This window comes from Colobus angolensis, unplaced genomic scaffold (genome assembly GCF_000951035.1).
Source record: "Colobus angolensis palliatus isolate OR3802 unplaced genomic scaffold, Cang.pa_1.0 Scaffold78, whole genome shotgun sequence".
Taxonomy (NCBI): domain Eukaryota; kingdom Metazoa; phylum Chordata; class Mammalia; order Primates; family Cercopithecidae; genus Colobus; species Colobus angolensis.
In genome coordinates, this window is record NW_012121598.1 from 8,590,032 (window position 1) to 8,610,871 (window position 20,840).

The 20,840-nt window shown below is 37.6% G+C and overlaps 1 pseudogene; it reads left to right on the forward strand.

The window, feature by feature from the left end:
- The first annotated feature begins 7,807 nt into the window (after positions 1–7,807).
- Positions 7,808–8,526, forward strand: LOC105502258 (annotated as a pseudogene).
- The last annotated feature ends 12,314 nt before the right edge of the window (positions 8,527–20,840 follow it).

Here is a 20,840-nt window from a genome sequence, read left to right on the forward strand (position 1 = left end):
AAAGCTATAAATCTAATCATGAAGAAACATTATTCCACAAGGGAAAATGTTGTGTTGGCATTTAGAAAATAGTTGATTTTTAGAGCAGTTCTCCTTTAATTTCCAGAATTATGAAAAGTAACTAAACTTTGACTTAAACACATAACACTTGATAAATGTATCTTAACAGTGTCTGAAAAATGCTAGTAGTTTCCTAGGAAAATAAAAATAGGTGAAGTGAAAGTAGTAGAACAATAATCTTGGCCACTTGCTCAGGTTAGATGTTTAATTTGAATAATTCAGGCAAGAATCATCCCACTGTGATCTTAGTAATGCTGTGATTCCACCTCAGCACCCCCTGCTCCATGTGCAGATTTAGCCTTTATGGATGAAGGAATATGAAGCATTTGTTTTTAGAAAATAAAATGCTGCCCTTTCACTCAAAACATTTTCCCCTGGAGAGCCTCTACAGATCAAACATATTCTTTTTCACAATTGAACCAATCCTTGCAAAAGCTGTGACCACGGTTTTTGATTTATTTTGGCCTGTGATGAAAGGCAAGCACTTTCAAAACGATTCAACCAATGGCTCTCACTAGGGAGAGCACCCCGGGTGGAAACACAAAAAAAATTTTGAAGAATGGTGCAAATATGTTCTCTGTTAAAATGTACTTTCTGTTGGGATTCTACCATTTGAAAACATTTGCAATGTCTTGCAGAATTTAAAAATATTTACAGTCATTTTGTACCTAACCATACTATATAGTCAGCTACTTTCTGGTCTTTGAAATCTACTTAGAGTCATATCTTCCAATTCAGGCTGGAAATTATTCTCATACAGGCAGAGGTTTGCCCCTTTACTAACATCTATATAGCTAACATATGCTGTCAGAGATTCTGTCCAAACGCATCCTTTGTATGACCACTTCTGCTCTACCTTAGCCCACGATAATAACACCTCTGCTTAAACAACTGCAGAGGCTCAAAAAGGATCTTCCTTCTTTCACACTTTCCCTCCTCTAAAGTTTAACCTTCCCATGAAAGCCAGATTTTCAAACTTAAATAATTTCTCATTACCCTCCAACATTTCGCACCACACTTGCAATAAAACTCAAAGTCCTCACAAATCCATGCTAAGGGGCATGATTTTGCCTCCGCCTCTCAGATCTCATTTCCACTCTCTTTGCTCACTCTGCTCTACATACTCTGGTCTTCTTTCTGTTTCTTGAAACATGCTAAGCAAGTTTCTGCCTCAACACGTTTTCTGCTCACGCAGCCTGGAGCCCTGTTTCACCAAGAATTCACCTGGCTCAAGTCCTCACTTCCTTAGGTTTCTGCTCAATTACACCTCTTCAGAGAAGCGTTTCTTGACCTCCTTGCCACTCTCTAGTCCCTTATCCTGCTTTATTTTTTTTCAAGCACATATCACTACTTGAGATATAATTTATTCACTGGTTTTATTGTCTGTCTCCTAAACCAAGATAGAAACCCTTTGAAGGCAGGGACTTTATCTGCTCTGTTTATTACTATATTCACCTCACATAGTAGGTTTTGAAAAAATGTTTTCAATGGATGAATTAACGATTCTACCTCTATGATTTCCTCAATGCTTGTACAGATGGTCCCCAATTTATGATGGTTCAACTTAGGATTTTTTGATTTTACGATGGTACCAAATTGATACACATTTAGTAGGAGGAGTTGTGCATTGTGTACCCACACAACCATTCTGCTTTTCACTTGCAGTTCAGTATTTGATACGTTATGTGAGATATTCAATACTTTCTTTTAAAATAGGTTTTGTCTTAGGTCATTTTGCCCAAGTGTAATCTAATATAAATGTTCTGAGCACGTTTAAGGTAGGCTAGGCTAAGCTATGCTGTTCGGTAGGTAAGGTGGATTAAATGTACTTTGACTTACAATATTTCAAGGGTTTATCAGGATGTAATCCTATTGTAAGTCAAGGAGCATCTGTATTAGTTTTCTAGGGCTGCCACGGCAAAATACCACAAACTGAGTGGCTTAAACAACAGAAATTTATTGCCTCATAATTCTGAAGGCTAGATGTCCAAGACCAAGGTGTCAATAGGGTTGTTTTCTCCTAAGGGCTGTGAGGAAATAATCTATTCCATGCTGCTTTCCTAGCTTCTGGGTATTGACTGGCAATCTTTGGTGTTTCTTGGCTTGCAAGAGCGTCACCCCTATCTCTTCCTTCGTGGTCATATGGCCTTCTCCCTGTGTGCATGTCATTGTCCAAATTTCCCATTTTTATGAGGTTACCTCTCATATTGGATTAGGGCCCATTCTACTCCTGTATGACCTCTTCTTAACTTAGTTACATCTACTACAACTGTATTTCCAAATAAGTTCAATTCTGAACTACTGGATGTTAGGACTTTAATATACGAATATTGAAGGTCAGGATTCTCTAGAGAAACAGGACGAATAGGATATATATACACAGACATACACACACATCCTCATATATTTGTATATATGAGAAGGCTTATTATGTGAATTAGTTCATATAATTATGGGAGCTGAGAAGTACAATAATATGTCATCTGGAAGCTGGAGAGGCAGGAAATCCAAGAGTATAATTCAGCCTAAGCCTGAAGGCCTGAGACCCAGGAGAGCTGCTGGTATAACTCCCAGCCTGAAGGCCTGAGAACTGGAGTAGAGGTGGTGGTGGTGGTGGTGTTATTAGTCCTGTAGGCCAAAGGCCAGAAAACCAGGAGCTCTGATGTCCAAGGTCAGGAGAAGATAGATGCCCCAGTACTATTCCTTTGCCTTTTTGTTCTTTTTGTTTTGTTGTCATACATTTTACTTTTACATGAATTGGGTTCTCAATGAATTGAATATGCTGCCCATATTGGTTAGGACAGATCTTCTTTATTCAGTCTACTAATGCAAATGCTAATCTCTTCCAGGAACACCCTTACAGATATATCTAGAAATAATTGCTTTACCAGTTCTCTCAGCATCTCTTAGCTCAGGCAAATTGACACACAAAATTAACCATCACAAGGGGTTACAATTCAACCCCTAATAATGCCCTTAGTACTGTGATCTGGCATGGGACTCTTAACTATTTGATAATTAACCCTTGCTTTGCAAATGAACTTTGCAGACAGCCTGTGGGTGAATTTGGGATTGTGCTTGTACTTTAGTGTCTTTAGCACCTCGGTTGTTGGAGACGATGATTGCTTTTTCTTTTGACAATGGTTGTTTATCATCCATGGGGATGGAATTACTCTGATCCAGCCTCACTCAAATACAAAGAGCCCTTTGATCAGGAATGTGCATTTATAAGATTGCTAGTCAATCAGTGACCAGGGAAGGAAGCACTAAGAGTCTGCTGCAGATCTGCAAGCTAAGTTTCATTAGCACCAAATTTTAATAGCACAATAATAGCTTATGATAGATAGTATATATGCCCTTCTGGGACTAATTCACATAAAGCATGTAGCACAATTGCATACTGTATATTAAGTACATGTTAGCTGTTCTTTGCAGTTTACAAAGGGCCTTCACAGAAATTAATGTGTTTCTTCTAAGGAGTTGCTTGGGTGATCATTAATACCTTCATTTGTCTCACAGATATGAGCTAGATATGAGTGCCTTGAGGACAAAGACTGAATCTTATTCATGTTTTTAACTCTAGCATATGGTGTTTAATAGAAAAATCTTAAACTGAATAGATAGGTTTCAGTAGGTTAGCTAGTTAGCTAGTTACAGATGGTGCCAGTAAGGCTATTCTTGGTCATCATCTGACCACCTGCTTATGTTCTGCTCCACAACCGCTCCAACAATTCCAGTGATTTCTTAGAACATTTCTTAGTTCATTGTAGGCACTTAAAACCTTGTTAAATAAATTAAATGAATAAGCACTTTTTAAAATAAAGAGGTAGCGTAAAGTGAAATAAGGTACATGAAACTACATAAATATACCATGGATAGTTTGGAAAGAGTTCAATATCATATCCCAGTGATGGTGCATCACTTTCAGGACAGTAAAAAGCTAGTAAAAGTCTAACTTTGTGAACTATGGAAAATAGCTGGAAAACGTTTTTTTTCTTCACTCAACACAAGCTTCTAATGGTCTAGAGATTTTAAGATGAGAACTGTGAATCTTTGCCAACCCCTTTATTTTAACATATGCCTTTATATTTAAAGTGGACTTCCTACTTTTTTTTAATCAATCTGGCAATCTCTTTCTTTTAATTGGGTGTTTAGAGCATTTAAGGTTAGTGTAATTTTTAATACAGTTGGATTTAAATATATAATTTCTTTCTCTTCATTATTTCTTTGTTCCTGCCTGCTTTTGGGTTACTTATTTTTTATTTCATTTTATCTTCATTATTTATTTATTTTTTAGTTTTACTTCTTATAAGTAGTGATTGCCTACTAAGGTATATAATTAATACCTTTAATTTATCAAGTTCCACTTTTAAATAATGTTATACCAATTCTTGTATACTGTAAGAGTCTTAAACTAGTATACTTTCAACTCCCCCTCCCATCTTTTGCATTATTGTTGTCATACATTCGACTTACATATGTTATAAACTTCACAATATGTTGTAATTATTTTTGCTTTAGAGCATCAATTAACTTTAAGAGTGATTAAAATAAGAAAAATCTTTTATATTTATCTCCATTTTTGCCATCTAGAGCTTTTTATTTCTTTATATAGATTCAAGTTCCTGCCTGACATCATTCCTTCTTCCTGAAGAACTTCTCTTACATTTTTCTTATAGTGCAGGTCTGCATGCAATGAATTATCTCATATTTTATGTGTCATAAAAAGTCTTTATTTTTATTTATGAAACCCTCATTTTTCAAAGGTATTTCCATGAAAGATGGTATTCTGGGTTGACCGTTGTTCCTCTTTCTTTCTTTCTTTCAATACTTTAAATATGTCATTTCATTGGCTTTATGGTTATATAACTTCTAATGAGTCTGCTGTAATTATGATTGCATCTTTGTATGTGATGTTCTTTTCTCTTTGACCATCTTCAAGATTTTATCTTTATCTTTAATTTTCAACAGTTTGAATATGCATATGTTTTTTGTTGTTGTTTTTATCTTGTTCTGGATTCTCTGGGCTTCTTGGATCTTTAGTTTAATATCTTAATTTTTGGAAAAGTATCAGCTAAAAGTTCTCTTCACATATTTCTTCCACCCTGTTCTCTTTCTCTTCTTCTTCTGAGACTCCAATTATAGATATGTTAGACTGTCTAATATTATTTACAACTCGTGGACTCTCTGTTCTGTCTTTTTCACTCATTTCCCTCTTTGTGTTTCAGTTGGGCTAATTTCTACTCACCTGTCTTTAAGTTCATTGAGTTTTTCCTCAGTTATGTTCAGCTTACTGTAAGCCTGTTAATATAATTCTTCTTATTTTTATTTATTTCTAGCTTCTCTATTTCTCTTTCTTATGGTGACTCTGTTAAAATTCTCCCAGGTATTCATGTATATTTCCACTATATTCTTTAAAATATTTATCCCAATAATTTTAAACTTCTTTTCTGATCTAATATCTGAGTGATCTCTGAATTTGGTTCTGTTGATTTCTTTGTCATTTGACAATCGATTGCTTTTCGTGCCTTTTTATGCATCTCATCATTTTTGATTAATTGGTATACATCATTGTAGAACAGTAGAGGCACAGGAAAATACATTTATGCCTGGAAATGGTCTCACCTCTTCCTCTGCCAAACTGTGTGTGTGTGTGTGTGTGTGTGTGTGTGTGTTGGGGGGGATATTGAGTCAATGTAGAGAGAAGTTGAGCAGGGTTTGGTTGTTGTTATGACTGTCTTTAGTGCGTCACAGTCTTCAATCCCTCTAGCATTGAGCAGTTGTTTCCTGGTACATAGATTGGAAGCTGGGGAGCCAGAAGGCTTTTTTCAGTGCTAGTGCTTCATCTTCCGCTTTTAGCCATCCCTGCCTACCTATATAGCGCAGGGGGTAGATGTCCGTGCTCCTGCCCCTCCTCCAGTGGTGAGCTGCTGTTGCTTGCTGCTCAGTGTTTGCTAGGTTGATGGTAGAGGGCAGAAGGTTTGCTCCTATCCTGATCAAGTATTTTAATCAGAGCCTGCATCTCATGAGTTTAGCTTTCTCATCATCTATGTCTTTTCCTTCCATAGCAGCCAAACTCTGTCTCGTATCTGTAGCAGGTTTTATATGATAGAGTGGTTCTTATGTGGGACAGCAGTAAGAGACCTCTGATGATACTGGTATGACATTCTGGAATCAGCACCCTTTCCTGCTCTTCCTCCTGGAATAGAGGTGTTTTTTGTTTTTTCCTTCTGATGGATGTTTATCTGTGCCCTGAAAAGACAGGCGTGGTGTTGCCTCCCAGTGGATTATGGCCTTTGCCTCATGCGAGAAAAAGTTCTGGGTAGAAGAACAGAGCTTAAGTAGTCCTGCAGTGGCGGCTTATCCCTTCCTGCATACCTGAACAACTGAGGGTGATTTCTTTGGTTTCTGACCCTGTACTCAATCTTATACTCCTCTATATCCTTTATTTTACAAAAGTGCAGCACAGTCATGCAACTCAATCACATTGCCATTAGAAAATGACACAACTAAAACTAGAACCTATGTCTTCTGCTTCCTAGTAAGGCTCTTGCAATTATTCCAACACACCTAGGACCTTTCCCTTCCTCCCATCTGAGTTTTTTTCCCCTCTCTCTCTCTCTTTGATTCACATCTCATATTTCATGATCGAATTTCCTCCAACATCAAGCCCTTGGCCTTCTTCCTCTCTGTGTTTTCTGTGTGGGACATTTTAGTCATTCTCAAGACCTCAGTTATCATCGCCATACTGATTGCCTAAAACATCCATTTAAATCTTTATTTCTAATCCATACATGATATTTCCACGTGTTAATTAAATATATCTAGGTGGCTGTGAATTTTACCATCTCAGATTTAACAGCTACTGAACTAAATATTTAACCTCTTAATTCCCCTGCCTTTCCTACCTCCCAATTTCCAGATCAGTGCTCTTTGCTGACCCTGTTTTCCTATCAGTGGTACTAAGGATACCCTCCTTCTCCTGGTGCTTTGGAATCACAATTTTTGATTCATCTTTTATAACTGACTGCTTATCTATACCTACAAATCCTTGTAATAAAATAATGACGTTTCCCTCTGACCTTGCTTTCTTATCCCTTCTCTCTTCCATGAAGTTTAGGCCTTTTTTGCCTTATTACAGATTATTGCCACAGCATCTCAAATGTATCCACGGCCTCTATTCTTTCTTCCATCCAATTTCTGTTTCCTTACCTTTTCTTCCCTTCCTCCAGTTGCCAAGCATCCACAACATATACAGCTTCCTGAAAGATAGCTTCGTCTCATCACTTTTTGATTTAAGAATCCATAATAGCTCAATATCATTTTGTGGGTAAAATCCAAAAATCTCACATTTCAGAATTCAGGCCCTCTATCTACTCAATATCATGCAATATCATGTCTGTTAACCTCGCATCACTTTTTACTCTGCCTATTGGAGTCACTTTAGAGTCTACTTTTCTGAATTCTCCCCAACCTCCAGCGCCCCATCTCACACACACACACATTGTACAAAGGTGCATAAATGCTTACAGAATTATTGGTGACACTCTCAACTACTGAAAACAAATACCTTTAAATATCCAATTTACTATGTGTGTGCAGATATAGGTATAATGAAGTTTCCTTTTATTGGACTGGCACAGTGATGACAATATAGTTCTTTCTCACAGAAATATTCTACAAGAGAATAGTTAGAAGTGGAAAAAAAAAATGCCGGGCACAGCTGGCTTGAGCAACTGGAAACAAGATGCAGGACCCCAACGCAGACACTGAGTGGAATGACATCTTACGCAAAAAGGGTATTTTACCCCGCAAGGAAAGTCTGAAAGAACTGGAAGGGAGTCAGATGAGGAGCAGCACATCCTCCAGCACTCAGTGGTGAAAACATATGAAGATACGACTTTGGAAGAGCTGGAGGATCATGAAGACGAGTTTAATGAGGAGGATGAACGTGCTATTGAAATGTACAGATGGCAGAGACTGGCTGAGTGGAAAGCAACTAAACTGAAGAATAAATTTGGAGAAGTTTTAGAGATCTCAGGGAAGGATTATGTTCAAGAAGTTACCAAAGCTGGCGAGGGCTTGTGGGTCGTCTTGCACCTTTACAAGCAAGGAATTCCCCTCTGTGCCCTGATAAATCAGCACCTCAGTGGACTTGCCAGGAAGTTTCCTGATGTCAAATTTATCAAAGCCATTTCAACAACCTGCATCCCCAATTATCCTGATAGGAACCTGCCCACGATATTTGTTTACCTGGAAGGAGATATCAAGGCTCAGTTTATTGGTCCTCTGGTGTTTGGCGGCATGAACCTGACAAGAGATTAATTGGAATGGAAACTGTCTGAATCTGAAGCAATTATGACGGACCTGGAGGAAAACCCCAAGAAGCCGATTGAAGACGTGTTGCTGTCCTCAGTGCGGCGCTCTGTCCCCCTGAGGAGGGGCAGCAGTTCCGAGGGTGGCTGAGGCTACAGCTGCTCTCACATGCCGAACTTTCTTGTGACACATTGTCTGAATTTTTTAAAAAAAGGAAAAGCAAGAATGAATCCTTCTGTTTTTTAGTTGTATCTAAATTATGTTTCAAATCTTTACATTTTAGAAATAATCATTGCTTGAAATTTTGTTAAATATTTTGGAACTCTTTTTTTTAAATTACAGTATTTCCTCTAAAAAAATTAAAACCAGCCATTTGTATGGCAAAAAAAAAAAAAAAAAAAAAATGCCGTAAGGAAGAGCATCTTGCCTTTCAGTGAGGAACAATAAGTGTACTGATTATATTTAGATTTATATTCCTACATTTATTTTACAGCTGATTTAGGGAGCCTTCTCTTAAACATACCGATATGATATTTAAATGAAAAATAGATGAGGAAGTGATTCCTAAATAGAAGTGCCTCTTTAAAATTTTGTTTTGGTCTTTTGAATGAAGATTGTATACCAAGAAGCAGAATGTCAAACATTATTTGAAACCTGTCAAAAAAAAGTACTGGCTGTTTGAGATTTTCGTTTTCTGGATGACTTAGAGCGGGGACACAGGGCCTGGTGGTAAATCTTGGTTTGTTTGATAACTTGATTCTTTATATTATTCCAGATGTCTACTCCTCTGAATTATTTTATATAGGAAGGGATGGGGAGAGAAAAAGCAGTGATGAAACTAGATGGAATTGTTTAGATAGAAAGAATTCCATTTAAGTGTAATTCCCCTGATAGCATTAATTTGGTAAAAACCCTCGTACATGACCTGCTCCTAACCTTATATTGAGCAGTCAAAGATAGCTTTTAAAAAAGCATTGTCAATTCTAAGCTACAATAGTTCTTGTTTGCCACCAACAATGGTACCTCATATCCTGTGTGGAAAGTAACTAATAAGGGCCTGATTGAAGTTTTGACTTCTATTACTTCAGCCATGGTGGAGTCCCCTGAGGATGAGTGGGAAATGCCATTAGACCTGAGTTGCTCTGTGCCTGATTTCTGAATTCTTACCCTTACAGCGGTATTGCTGCTCGGATTCTAATAACGTTTGTGTATGTCAGTGCTTGTCCCCAATAATGCTCAGGCATTACACAGAAATGGCATGAGGAAGTTCACATTCATCATTGCAGGACCTCCTCCCTTTTAATATCCCCTCCCTCCTCTCCTCCCTCCCACCTTTTCCTTCCTTCCTTCCTTCCTTCCCTCCCTCCCTCCCTCCCTCTGTCCCACCTTTTCCTTCCTTCCTCCCTTCCTCGCTCCCTTCCTCCCTCTCTCCCACCATCCCACCTTTTTCCTTCCTTCCTTCCTTCCTTCCTTCCTTCCTTTCTTCCTTCCTTCTTTCTTTCTTCCCTTCCTTTGTCTTCTCTGTCTCTCTCCCTCTCCCCCTTTCCTTTCTTCTTTCCTCCCTTTCAAAAATAGGTATTTTAAAATAGTATATTTTGCCTTAAATCAGCTGCCCAAAACATGATTAAAAGTTGGTTGTTTTCTCTCTGGGCTGCCTTCATTCTTTCCTCTTTTAAAGCTTCTCTAGAGAGTGTAAAGATGGCCAGATGAGGACAAAGTGGGGGAAATAGTGTAGAGAAGGAAGGAAATGTGGGATAGTAGATACTAACGCAAAGGTTAATTGAGAGGTGTAACAGCCAAATATGAGAAGGGAAAGGTAAATTGAAGTTGTAAAGAAAAAAATAGAAATGATAAACAAGTGAAAGACTTCATCCAATGATTTATGATGAGATCTCTTAATATGCGAACACTTCAGTTTTATTTTCTATACGATGGGAATATTGTTCTTTCTTGGCAAAACACTCTTTGAAATCTATGTATTATAGTCAGTCTTCAATAGCAAATCATTAAGCTTTCTTTCAAAAAAAAAAAAAAACAGATTTCTAATGAATGCCAGTGTCAGTTATTTTCTCTCTGTTTTAAAGCCATAGTGTGTATTGGAAAATATTGATTACTCAAAAATCACGTTGGGCCTTTCTGGCTAGTTCATAATACATTTCTTTCTTTGGCCTCTCAGGTTATACATTTAATAAGGAGACAAATCTTAACAATTGTGCCTTTTACATTTAGCTTTAGCATGCATGTACATGCTCCAAAAATATGTAAAACCTTTTGGATTATTAAGCTTTTAGAAAATTATAAAAGTATTATTATTATTAAAAGTATTTTATTACACTTTATAAGCCAACTTGAAAGGACAAGGCTTGAACCATCTATCTGTAGGTCCACCTTCTGGTTGACCTTTTGTAAACTGATTTATTTAATTTGTCTTTTCAGCTAGAATCCAATCCTGTGTCACTAAATTTGTTAAATAGATAAATTTTAAAATTCTGTAAAGGACCCATTTTGTGGTCTAGCTCTGGAGGCTTGCCTCTCCTTCTTATTGTCTTATATTAGGTGAGGAAAGATTATAAAAGAGGGATGAGTTATTGTTGTAAAGATTCTTTTCTGTTAATATATTCCATATTCAACCTCTTGGCCTATACCTTACTACATTTTACATTGCTTCATTACTGTACATTCTGTTATTGATTTTGATTAAATCCATTTGGAAGTCAATATTCACAACAGTAAAAACAGGGGGTAGGTTAGACTGTTATATACAGTCCATTTATCCTCCCCTATCATACCACTGAATGTGCATTAAAGATCTGGGAGTCTTTTCTGCCTCTTTGGTAAATCTCATCATGAGGTGTTTCCAAAGCATAAATTGTATCCAGCTTATTACTTATCAGGGAATTCCAAGGATATAGAGCTGGAAGATGGTGGGTGTTGATAATGTGTTAAAACAATCCCCACTCCCCAAACTGTTCCTTTCCTCCCGCTAGTCCTCTCACTGGCTAGGTGAGAGATTCAGTTTATTGTTTACCATGTACTAGAAGCCCTCTGTTTGTGAGACAGCTCGTTTGCTGGCCTTGCTGATCCCTAGGCAGAGGGAGGCTTCAGCAGTTCCTGGGAAAGTGACACCTTTGCTATTAGCATCAGCTTTGTGGGGTACTATGTACAGGGCCAAAGAACGCAGCATTTCTCTGGCCAGCTGAGATCAGTCAGCTGTGATTAAGACAGAGTAACTTACCAATAGTGAAAATAGCCAATCAGCTGGAAACAGGCTTCCAAAGCTTTCAAGACACAGTCAGTCACCTGCCATCTGAGCAGCTACCATTCACCATCTATTGTTGCTGAAGAGAATAAACATCAAGTATGGGCAAGTGCTCTTAAAAAGCTGCCAATGATGACTCCTCCCCCACTCCATGTCTAGTTCCACCATTGGTGATTCTAAAATAATTAACTGTGTTAATAATAATTTCTCAAATCTGGAGAAACAAATACCCTTTTAAGAATAAAATGTTATTTTTGATATTTGGATCATCATTGTCTTTTTGCACTAATTTTGATTTTTAAAAAATAATACATAAAATATTGTTTTTCCTAAGATAGATTCAAAATAAATGAACAGAAGAAAATTTACGAAGCAAATGGGAAACAAAACAGAAAGGCAGAGGTCACAATTCTAGTTTCTGACAAAACAGACTTAAACTAACAAAGATGAAGAAAGATAAAGAGGCTAGGGGTTGTGGCTCTCGCCTGTAATCTCAGCACTTTGGGAGGCCAAGGCGGGTGGATCATCTGAGGTCAGAAGTTTGAGACCATCCTGGCCAACATGATGAAAACCTGTTTCTATTAAAAAAAAAATACAAAAAATTAACCAGGTATGCTGGTGGGTGCCTGTAATCCCAGCTACTCAGGAGGGTGAGGCAGGAGAATTGCTTGAACCTGGGAGGTGGAGGTTGCAGTGAGCTGAGATTGCCCCACTGCAGTCCAGCCTAGGCAACAAGAGTGAAACTCTGTCTCAATAATAATAATAATAATAATAATAATAATAATAAAGACAAAGGGCATTCCATAATGATAAAGTGTTCAATTTAACAAGAAGAGCTAACTAGCTTAAATATATATGAACCCAACACAGGAGCACCCAGATTCATAAAGCAAGTTCTTAGAGACCTACAAAGAGACTTAGACTCCCACACAATAATAGTGAGAAACATCAACACCCCACTGACAATATTAGACAGATCATCAAGACAGAAAATTAACAAAGATATTGAGGACCTGAACTCAGCTCTGGATCACACAGACCTGATAGATGAATACAGAACTCTCCATCCAAAACAACAGAATATACATTCTTCTCATTATAACATAGCACATACACTAAAACTGATCACATATGGGAAATAAAACACTTCATAGCAAATGCAAAAGAAATGAAATAATAACAAGCAGTCTCATAGACCACAGCACAATCAAATTAGAACTCAATATTAAGAAATTCACTCAAAAATCATACAACTACATGAAAATCGAACAACATGCTCCCGAATGACTCCTGGGTAAAGAATGAAATGAAAGCAGAAATGAAGTTCTTTGAAACTAATGAGAACAAAGAGACAACATATTAGAATCTGTTGGATGCAGCTAAAGCAATATTAATAGGGAAATTTATAGAAATAAACACCCACATTGAAAAGTTAGAAAGATCTTAATTTAGCAGTCTAACATCACAACAAAAAGAACTAGAAAATCAAGAGCAAACAAATCCCAAAGTTAGCAGAAGACAGAAAATAACCAAGATCAGAGCTGAACTGGTGGAGACAGAGACATAAAAAAAAATTCAAAAAATCAACAAATCCAGGAGCTGGTTTTTTGAAAAAACTTAATAAAATAGATACACTGCTACCTTGACTAATAAAGAAAAAAAGAGAGAAGAATCAAATAAACGCAATCAGATATGATAAGGGGGAACATCACCACTGATCCCACAGAAATACAAACAACCATCAGAGAATACTACAAATACTTCTGTGTACATAAACTAGAAAATCTAGAGAAATGGGTAAATTCCTGGACACATACAACCTCCCAAGAATGAACCAGGAAGAAATTTAATCCCTGAATAGACCAATAATGAGTTCTGAAATTGAGGCAGTAATAAATAGCCTACCAGCCAAAAAAGAGCCCAGAACCAGATGGATTCACAGCTGCATTCTACCAGAGGTACAAAAAAGAGCTGTTACCATTTCTACTGAAACTATTCCAAAAAATTGAAATGGTGGGACTCCTCCCTACTTCATTAGGCCAGCATTGTCCTTATACTAAAACCGAGCAGAGATACCACAAATAAAGAAATGTTCAGGCCAATATTCCTCATGAACATCGATGCAAAAATCCTCAATAAAATACTGGCAAACCAAATCCAGCAACATATCCAAAAAATTATCCTCCACCATGGAAGTTGCATTCATCCCCAGGATGCAAGGTTGGTTCAACATATGCAAATCAATAAATGTGATTCATCACATAAGTAGAACCAAAGACAAAAACCACATTATTATTTGAATAGATGTAGAAAAGACATTTGATAAAATTCAACATCCCTTCATGTTAAAAACTCTCAATATATTAGGTATTGAAGGAACATATCTCAAAACAATAAGAGCCATATAAGACAAACCCACAGTCAATGTCTTACCAAACAGGCAAAAACTAGAAACATTCCCCTTGAAAGCCAGCGCAAGGCAAAAGTGCTCTCTCTCTCTCTCTCCACTCCCATTCGACACAGTATTGAAAGATCTGGCCAGGGCAAACAGGCAAGAGAAAGAAATAAAGGTATTCAATCAGAAAGAAAGGAAGTCAAACCATCTTTGCTTGCAGATGGCATAATCTTATATACAGAAAATCTCATTGTCTCGGCCTCAAAGCTTCTTAAGCTGATAAGCAACTTCAGCAAAGTCTCAGGATACAAAATAAATGTGCAAGAATCACTAGCATTCCTATACACCAACAACAGACAAGCAGAGAGACAAATCATGATTGAACTCCCATTCACAATTGCTACAAAAAGAATAAGATACCTAGGAATGCAGCTAACAAGGGAAGTGAAGGACCTCTTCAAGGAGAACAACAAACCACTGCTCAAAGAAATCAGAGATGACACAAACAAATGGAAAAACATTCCATGCTCATGGATAGGAAGAATCAATATTATCAGAAAATGGCCATACTGCCCAAAGTAATTTATAGATTCAATGCTATTCCCATTAAACTACTATTGACATTCTCTACAGAATTAGAAAAAAACTATTTTAAAATTTATGTGGAACCAAAAAAGGAACTTGAATAGCTTGCCAAGACAATCCTAAGCAAAAAGAACAAAGTGGAGGCATCATGCTACCTTACTTCAAACTATACCACAAGGCTACAGTAACCAAAACAACATGGTACTGATACAAGGACAGACACATAGACCAATGCAACAGAATAGAGAACTTAGAAATAAGACAGCACACCCATAACCCTCTGTTCTTCGACAAACCTGACAAAAACATGCAATGGGGAAAGGATTCCCTATTTAATAAATGATGCTAGGAGAACTGGCTAGCCATATGCAGAAAATTGAAACTAGACCCCTTCCTTATACCATATACAAAAATTAACTCAATATGGATCAAAAACTTAAATATAAAACCCAAAACTGTAAAAACCCTAGAAGAAAACCTGGGCAATACCATTCAGGTCAGAGAAATGGGCAAAGATTTTGTGATGAAAATGCCAAAAGCAATTGCAACAAAAGTAAAAATTGACAAGTGGGATCCAATTAAACTAAAGAGCTGCAGCACAGCAAAAGAAACTATCGTCAGAGTGAACAGATAACCTAGAGAATGGGTGAAAATTTCTAATATCCAGAATCTGCAAGGAACTTAAACAAATTTACAAGGAGAAAACAAACAACCCCCTTAAAAAGTGGTCAAAGGACATGAACAGACACTTCTCAAAAGAAAACATACATGCAGATAACAAGTATATGAAACAAAACTCAACATTACTGATCATTAGAGAAATACAAATCAAAACCACGATGAGATACCAATCACAATGGCTATTATTATTATTATAACTTTAAGTTCTGGGATACATTGTGCAGAATATGCAGGTTTGTTACATAGGTATACATATGCCATGGTGGTTTGCTGTACCTATCAATCCATCATCTAGATTTTAAGCCCTGTATGCATTAGGTATTTGTCCTAATGCTCTTCCTCCCCTTTCCCCCTACCCCCCGACAGGCCCTGGTGTGTGATGTTCCACTCTGTGTCCATGTTTTCTCATTGCTCAACTCCCACTTATGAGTGAGAACATGGGGTATGTGGTTTCCTGTTCCTGTGTTAGTTTGCTGAGAGTGATGGCTTCATCCATATCTCTGCAAACGACATGAACTGATTCTTTTTTATGGCTGCATAGTATTCCATGGTATATATGTGCCACGTTTTCTTTATCCAGTCTATCATTGATGGACATTTGGGTTGGTTCCAGGTCTTTGCTATTGTAAATAGTGCTGCAATAAACATACGTGTGCATGTGTCTTCATAGTAGAATGATTTATAATCCTTTGGGTATATATCCAGTAATGGGATGGCTGCATCAAATGGTATTTCTGGTTCTAGATCCTTGAGGAATCGTCACACTGTCTTCCACAATGGTTGAACTAATTTACACTCCCACCAACAGTGTAAAAGCATTATTATTTCTCCATAGACTCACCAGCATCTGTTGTCTCTTGACCAGATTGGCTATTATTAAAAAGTCCAAAAATAACAGATGCTTGAGAAGTTGTGGAGAAAAAGAAACACTTTTACACTGTTGGTGGGAGTGTAAATTTGTTCCACCATTGTGGAAGACAGTGTGGTGATTCCTCAAAGACCTAGAGACAGAAATACCATTTGATCCAGCAATCCCATTAATGGGTATTTACCCGAAGGAATATAAATCATTCTCTTATAAACATACATGCATGCATATGTTCACTGCAGCACTATCCACAACAGCAAAGACATGGAGTCAAACCAAATGTCCATGGATGATAGACTGGATAAAGAAAATGTGATACATATACAATATGAGCTACTAGGCAGCCATAAAAAGGAACAAGATCACATCCTTTGCAGGGATATTGATGAAGTTGGAAGCCATTATCCTCAGCAAACTAATGCAGGAACAGAAAACCAAACACCAAATGTTCTCACTTATAAGTGGGAGCTGAACAATGAGAACACATGGACACATTGGGGAGTAACAACACACACTGGGGCCTGTTGCTGGACTTGGGGGAAGGAGCGCTTCAGGAAGAATAGCTAATGGATGCTAGGCTTAATACCTAGGTGATGGAATGATCTATGCAGCAAACCACTATGGCACACGTTCACCTATGTAACAAACCTGTACATCCTACACATGGACCCCTGAACCTAAAATAAAAGTTGAAGAAAAAAACATATATTGTTTGTCTTGATTACTGAGGTATTTTGGCACCACCTGAAATTGTGTACCTGAGGTAAGAAATTCCTTTGCTTCACTCTAGTCCCAAGCCTGTGTGTTAAACATTACCACATGCTCACTGTATCACAGTGAGATAGACATTTGCAGAGGACAACTGAGGCTGATGAAGTTTCGAAATCTTGTCTACGGATATTCAGAAAGACCATGGCAGAAATGGGTCAAGAACATTTTTTTTTTTTTGGACAGAGTCTCACGATCTTGGCTCACTACAACCTCTGCCTCTCAGGTTCAAGCAATTCTCCTGCCTCGGCCTACTGAATAGCTGAGACCACAGGTGCACAGGTGCATGCCACCATACTCAGCTAATTGTTTGTATTTTGGTTAGAGACGGGGTTTCGCCATGTTTCCCGAGCTGGTCTTGGCCTCCTGAGCTTGAGCAATCTGCCTGCCTCGGCCTCACAAAGTACTGGGATAACAGGTGTGAGCCACCGCACTGAGCAGTTTTGGTATTCTTTTCACTTTGGAAATTCCATGCCATCCCACCTGGCACAAAACTAATCTAATCTTCATCACAACTCACAACCATCTAGCACTTTACATACAAAGCTCACGCTCACTTAATCTTTAAGACAAGCCTATATACAGGTATCATAATATTCTTGTTTATAAAATGAAAACTAGGAGGCTATGGAAATTAAGTCACTTGACCAGGATCACACGGAAAACAAATAGCAGAATATGAGCACACACCTAGGTTTTCTGAGTCTGCGTCTTATGCCCTCTTAGATCTTGAGTAGGAAAAGATTTTTAAACAAAACACAAAAGATGTTTAATGTAAAATAAAATACTTACAGATTTGACCACATTAGAATTAACATTAACATGTTATTAAATGAAACTTAAAGTGAGAAGCCAAGTTACTAACAGGGAGAAAATATTTTCAACACATATAACCAACAAGAGATTGGTGCGAAGAATATGTAAAGACACTTGCGGATACATAAACAAAATAAGTAATAGAAAAACGGACAAAGATATAAATAAATACATGAAGAGAAGTGCAACATCATGTCATCAGGGAAATGAAAACTAAATCCTTTTATACTTAGTTTGCAAAATATTAACCTGCCTGGCAATCACCAAAGTTAAAAAGAAAATGGTTCTACAGGAATTATTACACAGTGCTGGTGGGAATCAAATATAGTATAACCATTTTGGAAAGCAGTTTGGCATTTTATACTGAAGCTGTTTTGTACGCACAACTCAGAAATTCCACTTTGAGGTATATTCTCAAGATAAACTCGTATACTGGCATAGTAGGAGTCATGTGCACAAATCATACGCACACATGCACATACGCACACACAAATATGCATGCACAGCTTTGGGGAATCATTTACTACTTTATTCAACAACTGTCTATCAAGCATCTGCTGTAAATCGAGTTTACTGATACTTTTTAAATTATAAAAATGAACAAAATACAGCTTCTGCCATGAGGAATACACAACATGGTCAGAAAGAGACATAAACAATACTTGCAGTGCCATGTAGTATTTTTACAGAATTATAAGCAAAGTGTTTTGAAAGCCCAGAAGAAGAAAAAAGTAACTGTAGAAGAGATAAATTTTGAGCAGGGATTTGAATCAAGAAGTGAAGAAATACCTGAGACCAGTGACGTGGTCCAAAGCTCCATTGCAAAGGTAGGATTTGAACTTGGTTTGGAAAGCTGGCTAGGGCCAAGATGGCAGGAAGAAGGATGGGCATTACTCATTTGAGAAGTGGGGTTCAGGAAGGGATGCAGAGAAGGATGGAATAATGGAGCACATACCTTAAGAGAGGAGAAGCTAGAAATAATGAGTAGTGATAGGACGTGTTATATTAAGGAGACCATAGGCCTTGAAAAAGGACTTATGACTTGATATGATAAAGGACAACATTTTAGGTTTCTGAGCAAAGGGCATAACATAAAGTTTTGTTTTCAACCCTTTTCTGGTTGCTGGGCTTCCTTCAGAAGATCTTCCTGCTCATGAGGTTGGCTAAGCTATGTAAGTGGGAGTCAATCAATAGGGTTTTATTTGGCCACCTGTGGGAGGGGGAATTCTGACACATGTCTTGATTCAGAGCCCAGTCTGGCTGTTTCCCCACAGGATATGCTGGATTTGGAGAAGGATTTGCCTAGTTCACAGAAGGCAGAACTGGGTAGAACAAGAACACCAGACGTTCACATTCTTGAAAAGAAGAGAGTCTTTAAACCCTCAAAAATGACAGACCATAAAACAGAGCAGATGAAGGAGAGGCAGAGGAGAACAAAGGCCATCACTGCGGCAGGAGCTGGATAATAATAATTATAACACTCAGCTAATACCTTATACTTGCATACTTGCAGAACACTTTTGGCACTTCATCATTGAAAAATATTTCACACTGGAGGGTCAATTTCACAGAAGCTGAACCTGATTTTAATCTGAGATTTGGAATGAAAAGAGGAAAAAGAAGATTGGGTAGGCAATTGATGGAAGGTTTTTTTTGAGAAGACAAAAGAGGCCTGATGATTAATTATGAAAGCATGAAGATGATGAGGTGCCCCAAATTGTTAAGAACTAAACCGGGGCCATGTAATCATCTAATGAAATGCTCTTTTATTTCATTAAAGAAGGGCTCGCTGGGTCAGGGGTCACTGATTTTAGAACCGAGGAATTTTAGAACATTTGATATCCTCTTCCAAATTCCTCTGATGGCCCCACAGTACTTTTTACACTTATATTTCAGTGCGTGTTCATAGAATATATAGAGCATTGCATTTGCCTTTTAATTCCTTGGAGTATTTTATAAACCTGGGTAATGCAGTCCTGCTTAAAATTGACAGTTATAGATGGTTTCGTCTTTAGACCACGTCTTCCATGACCTCAATTACCGCATTAAAATATTGTAAGCAAATTAAGATTCATATAGCATTTATTACACAAGATCAAGTTCACTTTACAAGTAATTTACATATTGTCACTGACTCTGTGCCAGTTGCTTACAATTTTGACATTATTTGTGGGAGAGTGGCCAACACTAATGCACAAGACTTAGACATAATTTATTACGAGACTCTTTCTCTGTACTGTGGGATATTTAGGGAAGTCATGCAATATAACAGAAGTGAGTGCACTAATCAGTGTGGCTGTTTAGATTATCTTAATTTAGGAAATGGCAATGCACTAATAGTTCTACCTGTTCAACTTCTGGAACAGGAAAAGTTCAGTACCAAGATGAGTTCAAGGATTTAAGAAAGAAGGGAGGTGGATCTCTTGTTGATAATTCGAACTACTCTCTTAAATCACATTTTACCCCCATCTGTTTTCTTAAATTTTGTCTTTCTGTGCTCCAGATAGCATAGTGAAGAACAAAGGTGTTGAACAGGATTTTTGAGTTTAAGTCCTGACTCTGCTGCACTTTAGCAGTGTGACCTTGAGCAGCTCACTTAACCTTTCTGTGCCTCAATTTTTCTCATATGTAAAATGGGAATAGTCATACTGCTTACCTCAGAGGGTTGTCGTAAGGATTAAATGAGTTAATAGAGCAGTGCCACATTTACAGTAAGTACCACGAAAGCCTTGGCTTTTTATTATTAGTCTTTCTGTGATGTGTTTCTACATCCCCTTTCGCTTGGATTCCTATTATAGCACTAGCATCAGATCATCATCTTTTTCTTTTCTTTATTTCAATTTTTATTGGTGAATAACATGCATACAGAAATATATGCACAAAGTATTAATGCATAGCTCAATGAATTATTACAAGGCAAATACGTTTGTGTAACCGTGGCATCAGACCACCCTTTTTCATGCCCCTGACAGCCACTTACTCTGTTCCTTCCCCCCAAAGGCAGCCACAATCTTAAGAGCTAATATTGCAGAAAAAGTTTATCTTTTTATACAAGTGTTTTACTAGATAACATTTTAACCATATACAAAACA